The sequence below is a fragment of the Epinephelus moara genome, chromosome 13, assembly GCF_006386435.1.
Source record: "Epinephelus moara isolate mb chromosome 13, YSFRI_EMoa_1.0, whole genome shotgun sequence".
NCBI classification, from domain to species: Eukaryota; Metazoa; Chordata; class Actinopteri; order Perciformes; family Serranidae; genus Epinephelus; species Epinephelus moara.
The window spans coordinates 1989930-1998301 of record NC_065518.1 but is presented as its reverse complement, the minus strand read 5'-3'; positions in this window follow the sequence as shown (position 1 = coordinate 1998301).

The following is an 8372-nucleotide window of genomic DNA, read 5'->3' as shown; positions in this document are numbered from 1 at the left end:
GTGTTTTTGGACGTTTGAATCTGGGGCGCCGTCAGCCTCCATTAGGTGGAGTTGTGTTGCTACCTCCTCTCCCCTTGGATCTCTGCAAGTGATGTGAGGACTCTAAAACTTCACCTGAGCCTCCCTCGGCATATGGGTGAGTAGATAATGGCTGAATTTTCAGTTTTGGGTGCACTATCCCTTTAAGTAACATCTGACAACTCCCAGTGAAGCTACAGCTAACGTTAGCTGCCGTCATGATAAATCTTTACAAAGCATGAAAACATTGGATAACCCACTTCACTCTGCGCTATTTTTAGACTTTCTTTAACATTATGCAACAGTTTGACCTCAGGCTGGAAGCGAGGTTCTTCTAATGGAGATGACATTATGAATGAGGTTTTTTTTTCTGTCCCCATATATGCTCTTTCAGCCACAGTCCATACATTTGTCATGCACCTCTGCAGAGCTCACACCAGTCTCTGGTGGACTCACAGGGGAGGTTTTACATCGTGCGGATGTAAATGCACATAGCATGAGAAAGACAAATTAAAGGTCAGTTTTTCTTTCCCCCAATCTCCTTCTCTTCTTTTCACTTCTACACAGCTTTGGAAAATTCTCTGGAGTTTATTTGTAGATTGAAACAGTGGAGGAGAATGGCTTGTAAGTGTTTCCAGCCATTTGGGTTTTTCCACGGTTTCCACTCACTTTTTCGTCGAGTCAGCATCTTTAGGACATATACCTTTTTTGGTTGTCGACTACAGATTCAGGTTCTGTGCTCATGCTGGCCTTTAAAAAACAGATTGTAAAACTGCAGATATTGTCCACTATGACTAATTATCGCCGCTCTCAAACGGCCACAGTGATAACAAACAGATAGGTCCGGGCTAAGAGGCAGATAATGGTTATTTGTTCTGGACAATGAGCAGCACAACATCAAAAGCCGGATTAGGAATTGGGTAGGAGAGGATCTGACAAGAAGCACAGTAAGATGAGAGGTACTGTGGGACTTGAAGCATTAGGCAGCTGGATAACAAGCAAGAGAAACTCTGTGAACCCGGACACTTGAGTCCCAGTCAAGTTAAAAACAGAATTAAAGAGAATATATCTTCCGATTCTGGAACCGCTGAAGTGGGTGTTGAGTCATTCGACTGAAAAGTGGATGAGGAAATGTCGAGAAACTGTGCCTGTGTGAATACACGTCCCTCGAGGGAATAGTAATAAAGACTTTGCTGAAAGGCCTGTAGATTTATGAGCCATGGACAACTGATCAGCCCCGAGATGCTCAGCTGTAAGAAAGAGGAGACAGAGAAGTGGAAACTAGGCTGCTGCAGCCACTGTCCCAGTGGATAAAACCACTGCAGGCAGCGCTGTCACTGAGTCCCTCGCCAGTGTGTGGTGGTCTGGCAGGAGTCGGCGGGGCTTGACCTGGGGCGAACCACGAACGGGAAAAGCAGGGCAGCTGTCAGGCCAGCACAGTACAGAACACCACAGCAAAGACAAGCTGTTTTTACTGTCGCTTCCTCCTTATGTCACTGAGCTGCACTCTGCTGCACCAAATGACAGCAAGATGCAACTGTAGGCCTGAATTCTCACCAAATCAGGTCCTCCCATTAATCTGAGTCATGCATCTAGGCTGCGACGGGGGGGCCGCACGGGGCGGTGACACAAAAACGCAGCGGCCTGAATTTAAAAGTTGCAACAGAGTCAGTTTTTAGAGAAGTACAACCAAACGTCACATTGGCCTCACGTGATCAACTTATCGTACAATATCAAGACATGAACTCGGCCATGTTGCTGACCTCAGTGTTGCCCTTTGTGTTTACATCCATGTTTGTTTAGAGAGTTATTAAAGAATGTCTCCAACATTTTAGCGAGATGTATACTTCTGCATTGGCGCAGAGCTGATGCCATACCGTACGCCGTAGCCTCACGTGCGTGGGTAAAAGAAATAAAGTATTAACAGTTTGTGTGTGTATGCTGTCCTACAAAGGAAAGCACTTTGTTTGCATGTGCTACATGTGTCTTGTGGCAGTGAAGATTATATAGTAATAATCAAGTATATTCTACACATCTTTTAAGGCAACATAAACACTACAAATAGTCACTGAGATGGAAAAATTGTCTTTCTATAGTTGGTCTCTGCACTGCACCCCCCCTCAAATGGGCCATTTAGGTAAAACTACTACACCACTGCACAAGCCTGATTTGGTGTGAATGCAGCCTAAGTGTTACGAGGCGAGGCTGTTTTAACATGGAAAGTTTTTAACTTGACATTTTTTGTAACTTTATGGTTTTTAAAACCACAGCCCTTTGTCCTACTTGGCTTGTGGAGGTGATTAAGAGGTAAACCAGCACTGAGAGTTCTCTGAACCGAACAGTTTTCTGTCATCAGGGCTGTAACTAATGATTATAGTCATGATTTATAGCCATGTTAGTGGCATAGCTCTGGGGATGGCAGTGTTGGTCAGTCCACCACTTTGGTCCAGGCCCAAAACCCAACCAAACCCAACCCAAAAAACTACTGGATGGATCTCATGAAACTTTGCAAAGACATTTACAGTCCACAGAATCCTAATGACTTTGGTGATCCCCTGGGCACCAGTTGTTAAAAAGTAATCTGATTGGTCTTTCGGCCATCAGATTGGCTCCAATCTTGAAAATGAGTTGTTCAAAAGAAAAAAAGGATTCTGAAATTGGATAAGTTCATGTAATCCAGTCCAGGTTTTGATCTGAATCAAACCATCAATATGTGTCATCAAAGCTTTTCAGTAGGGTTTGGACACCTTTGATCCAAATACATCAGGATTATCCTGATCCAGGCAGAAGGCTGGATTCAGGGTCAGTTTCAGGAACAAAATGTAGTTAAACTTTTGAATTGGTCACATATATATATATGTGTGTGTGTTTGTAATTTGCACTTGATTTTTTTTGACAATTACTTTGATAAGCAAGATAAAGTAAACATTAGGCTACCTATCAACCCAGTCATTTAAAAACAAAACAAAAATGTTCACATAAAATAATCCCAAAAATAGCTGCCAAAATCAAACAGAAATTATTTATAATTACAATTTCAAAGATCTCCCTTTTTGTTCTCTTTGGCGACATCTGTGGCGAAAAGTGAAAATTGCAGTGTGTTTGTTGGCAGACTGTTGACATTGTGATATGGAGTCCCACTTAGAGCTCTGGTTATTCACATTTGGTATTCTTGAAAGGTTTGTATTTGGATCAGGGTGATCCAGTGCAGTGTTGCTTTGAAAAACTGGTGCAAAAGTACGATGGATTCGTTGATCCTTGGCAGCAAAACACGAGATTTCCAAATCTGGAACATTCTGATCCAGATTAAATATTTTGAAGAACTGGACCGACCCTGACTTTTCCTCCAGTGCCACCGTGAGGTTGACAGTTTTAGTCCAGAGTGAAATGTTCAGGTAACTATTGGATGGACTGTAGTGACATTGGCTTCAGATATTCAGGGTCCCTACAGGATGAACCCCTCTGACTGTCCCGACTCTTCCTCGGGTGCCACCAGCAGCTTGGCATTGTTGGTTATTGTCAACAGTTGCTGAATGGATGCTTATGAAATTTGGTTGAGACATTCATGGTCCCAAGAGGATGAACTGCAAGAACTTCGATCACCTGAATTATCCTTTCGTGCCATCATCACGTCAACAATTTGATTCGTCCAATACTTTGCTTTATGACCAAATATCTGCAGTACTTATAACAGCCTCAGCTGTCTAGATATTAGCATGCTAACACGCTCAGCTAAGATGGTGAACATATTTAACATACCTGCTGAACATCAACATGCTAGCATTGTCATTGGGACCCCCTCGAAAACGAGATGCTGCATCTCAAGGGGCTATCCTAAATAAATTGAAATTGAAATTGAAATTGTGAGCATGTTAGCATTTAGCTCAAAGCACCACTGTGACAAAGCATGGTCGCTAACATGGCTGTAGACTCTTGTTTTTAATTAATCCCCAGTGTGACCATGTGTCGGACCTGCAGCCTCAGCTCTGTGCTCATTTCAGTACAGCACACTTTATACAGTTGATGTATTTTTATGTATCAGCCGAAGTCGAGCAGTAAGTCATTGTTAAAGTGAACAACAGTTGAGGCCTTCTTTTTGTCAGTAAGGAGTCACTGTACTGCAGTCACATGTCAACATGTCCACTTGATCATGGAGCGGGCCCTCAGGCATGGCCCGGATGGGGCTTCATTCTGAACACTGCTGGTTCCTCCAGCTGGGCCCACAACCTCGACAGCATCACACACTCTGCCCCACCTGTGACAATAAACAGCTTTATTACCTCCTCCCGTCCGCTGACGCCATTTAATGCTTTCACTGGGATCATCCTGGGGACACATCCACCCCGACATGTGCTGCTCTCCCATGCATTTACTTAAAGCTGACCTGGTACAGACACTGTCATACATTTTAGTCCATGTGGAGTTTTAGCAGTGTAGTCTGCTTATTGTATGTATATGATGTGAGGGTGAGCTTTTCATTGGTTCATACATTTGATTTATGAATTTTACCTCAATTTGATGCCACTCTACCAAACACCCTTTGAGCAGAGTCTGAGACCTGTAACTACACTCAAGTCACTACTGCTGCTGAATTAAGTCACATACCTATTTCATTTGTACCACGTTTTCACTCCCCATACTACGACCCACTGATCCCGAGGCCAATCTGACACAGATTTTGTCTTCTTTAATAACTTTTAATAAACCATCAAATGCATATTGCTTGAAGTGTGCACACACTGTGATCAGGAATGCGTCTGTTTGGCTGGTAGAAAATATGCATGGCTGGTGAATTTTTTCCATCTACCATTCCCTTTGGCCAGTGAGTCAGAAAGTTATTTCGGACACTGTTTAAAAGTCTTTTATTAAATATATCGCATTTCCCTCTCATATTATTTTTTTTATACCTCTGTGAAAACGTCAACAAATTTCTCTTTCAAACAACTGGACTTATTCAAGTTTCTAAACAAAAACTACATTTTACAAGATTACATGTGAACACATCATGATTGTACATACCAGCTCCCATAGCAGCTCTTTTCTCTGCTCCTATGGCAGCTCAACTCCTCCTCTCAATACTGATGTATAAAGAGAACTCTGTAGCTGTTTTTGTCTCATGTGTGATGAAGAATGGATGAGGAGAGACTCAAGAAATATTAATACATTTAATAATAATACATTTTATTTGTAAGCACTTTTAACAAATGCTCAAAGACACTTTACAGTTTTTAAAAAATCATAAAATAGAGCTAAGTCAGAATAAAAACAGAAATAAAACAGTATAAAACACACAAACGTATACATTAAAAGCTGATTTAAAAAGGTGAGTTTTGAGCATGGTCTTGAATGTTGGGAGGTGTGTGCAGATACGGATGGGTTTGGGGAGTGAGTTCCAGAGGGAGGGGGCAGCGATGGAGAAGGCCCTATCCCTCCAGGTTCGGTGCTTGGTCCATGCAGGTAGTGAGAGGAGGCAGAGGTTGTGGGTGGCTCTGGGGTCAATGATGATTATGTCTGATTTGTCACTGTTCAGTTGGAGATAGTTTGTTTGCATCCATGATTTTATTTCAGTGAGACAGTTGGTGAGTGTGGAGTGGGTGGTGTTGGTGATGGCTTTGGTGGAGATGTACAGTTGGATGTCGTCGGCGTAGCAGTGGAACTGGAGGCCGTGATATTTAGAGCTAAATGACCCACAATCCCATCATTTTAAAGACACTGGCCCAAAAGATATTGCCTGGTGAGACATAGCTCTGGAGAACGGAAATCCCCATTTACCAATCCATGCCAACTTCTTCAACCCTCCAACCCAATTTGGAAGGACCCCCCACCCACGGGAACTGCCCATTGGTCCGACATCCCATTGTTCTGACCATATTAAACCCATTGTTCCGAAGTCTGTTCCGAAATCATCATGATGCCCTGTGGTTAAGGTCTGGTTAGGTTTAGGCACAAAAACCACTTGGTTAGGGTCAGGAAAAGATCATGGTGTGGGTTAAAATGAAAAAGAAAGTGACAAACACATAAGCTGTGAGCCTGCTCCGCCTCAAGCCTTTCCCAGCTGACCCAGAGCCGGTCGCGGCGCACCATCAAGGCAGAAATACACCTGCCGGGAGCCGTTCAGCACCGCCGACCGTCGGACTAATGGGATGTTGGACCAATGACATGGACCCCCACCTACTGACGTTGATGCCCTGTCTGCCTGGGTGACTGAATGGGAATCTAAAGACATCCCAAACAAACATCTAGTGTCAGACCCGACTCAACCAGTCCCTGACACCAACCTCCCAAGGAGACAGTGGTCCACCTTCAACAGATTAAGGACTGGTCAAGGTCCCTGCTTGGCCAGCCTTCACAGATGGGGGAGCAGCCTGAGCCCACTGTGTGCTTGTGGAGAGGAGCAAACCAGATGGAGGAAGTTCAGATCTTTCAGTAGAAGTAGTAATAACTCTAAGTGGTCATCTGTTGACGAGCTGCAGTGCGACGCATCTGGTTTGTGCAAGGGGCCGCACATGACGCATAGTGCTGTGGCAACGCCCGTTTGTTTTCAGTATAACTCAATGCAACCTCTGTGAGAGGTTAGTTGCGGCTACAGACTGCTAACAGCTAACATTAATTACGTCTCCTCTTGCCAATGTCAACGTAGATTTGTTTTTCACTGAGTCACTGGAGCATCGGACCAAAGGAAAGGCCGCTTCTTATTTCACGTCTTGAGTTTTTTCATTTAAAAATGAACTGGTTTGTTAGCGGTTGATTGGTGTGAGGCGATCAAAAACAAAATTACCTGAAGCAGACATCCCTAATTCAGTCCCAAACTTCACCATCTTGATTATGTAAGATGCAGTGAGTGTTCCGCATACATCAGGTCCTCCATACGTGCACTCAGACAGCCTCCTGTGCTCAGTACAGTAGCTCCGAACTCCATCTACCTTTTGAGTTCATTGAGAAGTAAATGAATGGTGAGACAGATTAATTGATCTCAGATGTGTGAATGGTTCCAGTCCTGGTGAGAAAGTTAGTTCTTGCTCTCTGTTTTACAGCCTCTGGCTCATTCGTGCATTTATATATTTGTGTTTTTTTTTTTGTGGGACCATGTTCTGCCCAGTCCTCATAACTCCTTTAAGTCACACAGACTCATTAAAGTGATTGATTGGCTGCTCAGGGCTTCGCTTTTTCCACACTTTATTTACCTGTTTTGGAGCGTGTTCAGCTTTGCACCAGCGGTCAGTAACACGATCTCTCTTTTTTTTCCGTGGAAGAATTTATACGACATATGTCACTGTGTACTGTAGCTGGAGTTACATGTTCTGATTGCCCACCGGCTTTTTTCCGGGGCAGCGTAAAAGACAGCTCTGTAGGTTAAGGAGTGTTAAAGAGCCACACACATGGTTTTCCTAAGCTGTAAATTTTATGGATAATTTCTGATGTGGTTACAGATTTATACCCCCCCAACTAAGCGCAGCAGCTGCAGGTAATTACTCACTCAGCCGCCTGACTCTACCTCTGCTCGTTCACTCTCTGTGTCTCTTCGTCTCTCTTTGACTCCACTGTGGCCTTTGATTCATTCACATTATGTGCTGAGATGAGTGACACACATTTATCTGCTGACGTGAAGGTACTGAGACACCAGAGCAGATGTTAACACATTTCAGAACAGTGAGCAAACTTTGATTGGTGGTGAGAGTACTGTACCTTTACCTCAGCACAATTTTAAGGTCTCAGTACTTAAAGGAACATTTCACCCCAAAGTCAAAACTACATATTTCTCCTCTTACCTGTAGAGCTGTTTTTCATTGTAGATAGTTTTGGTGTGAGTTCTCTCTAATATAATGGAAATCATGACCCGGTTACTGAAGATAATCCACAGATTTTGTTGTGAGCAGTTTCATGTAGGAACTATTTTATTTCTACTGAACTACAGCTGCAAGCCGTATCACTGCACAGAAGGAAGCGTGCATCTAGTGCTAGCTCTTAGCACCACTGAGCTAGCTAACGTTACAGCTCAGCTTAGGAGGGCGGAGGAGGATTAATGTTTACATCTTTTGCTGTCAGGAGTACGAGCCTCTCGTCAGTTGCACACTTCCGTCTGTGCAGCGATACAGTTGGCAGGTGTAGTTTGGTCGCCGTCTAGTTCCTCGATATTGAGGAGAAGGCAGACATCTCTACAGCTTATACAACACTCTGCAACTCACACCAGTTCAGTATACACCAGCTGTGTGATTTTCTCCATGATAATAATTTATTTGAGGAATTTCAGTCAGGATTTAGAGTGCATCATAGCACTGAGACAGCACTAGTTAAAATTACAAATGACCTTCTGATTGCTTCAGACAAAGGACTCGTCTCTGTACTTGTTTTAT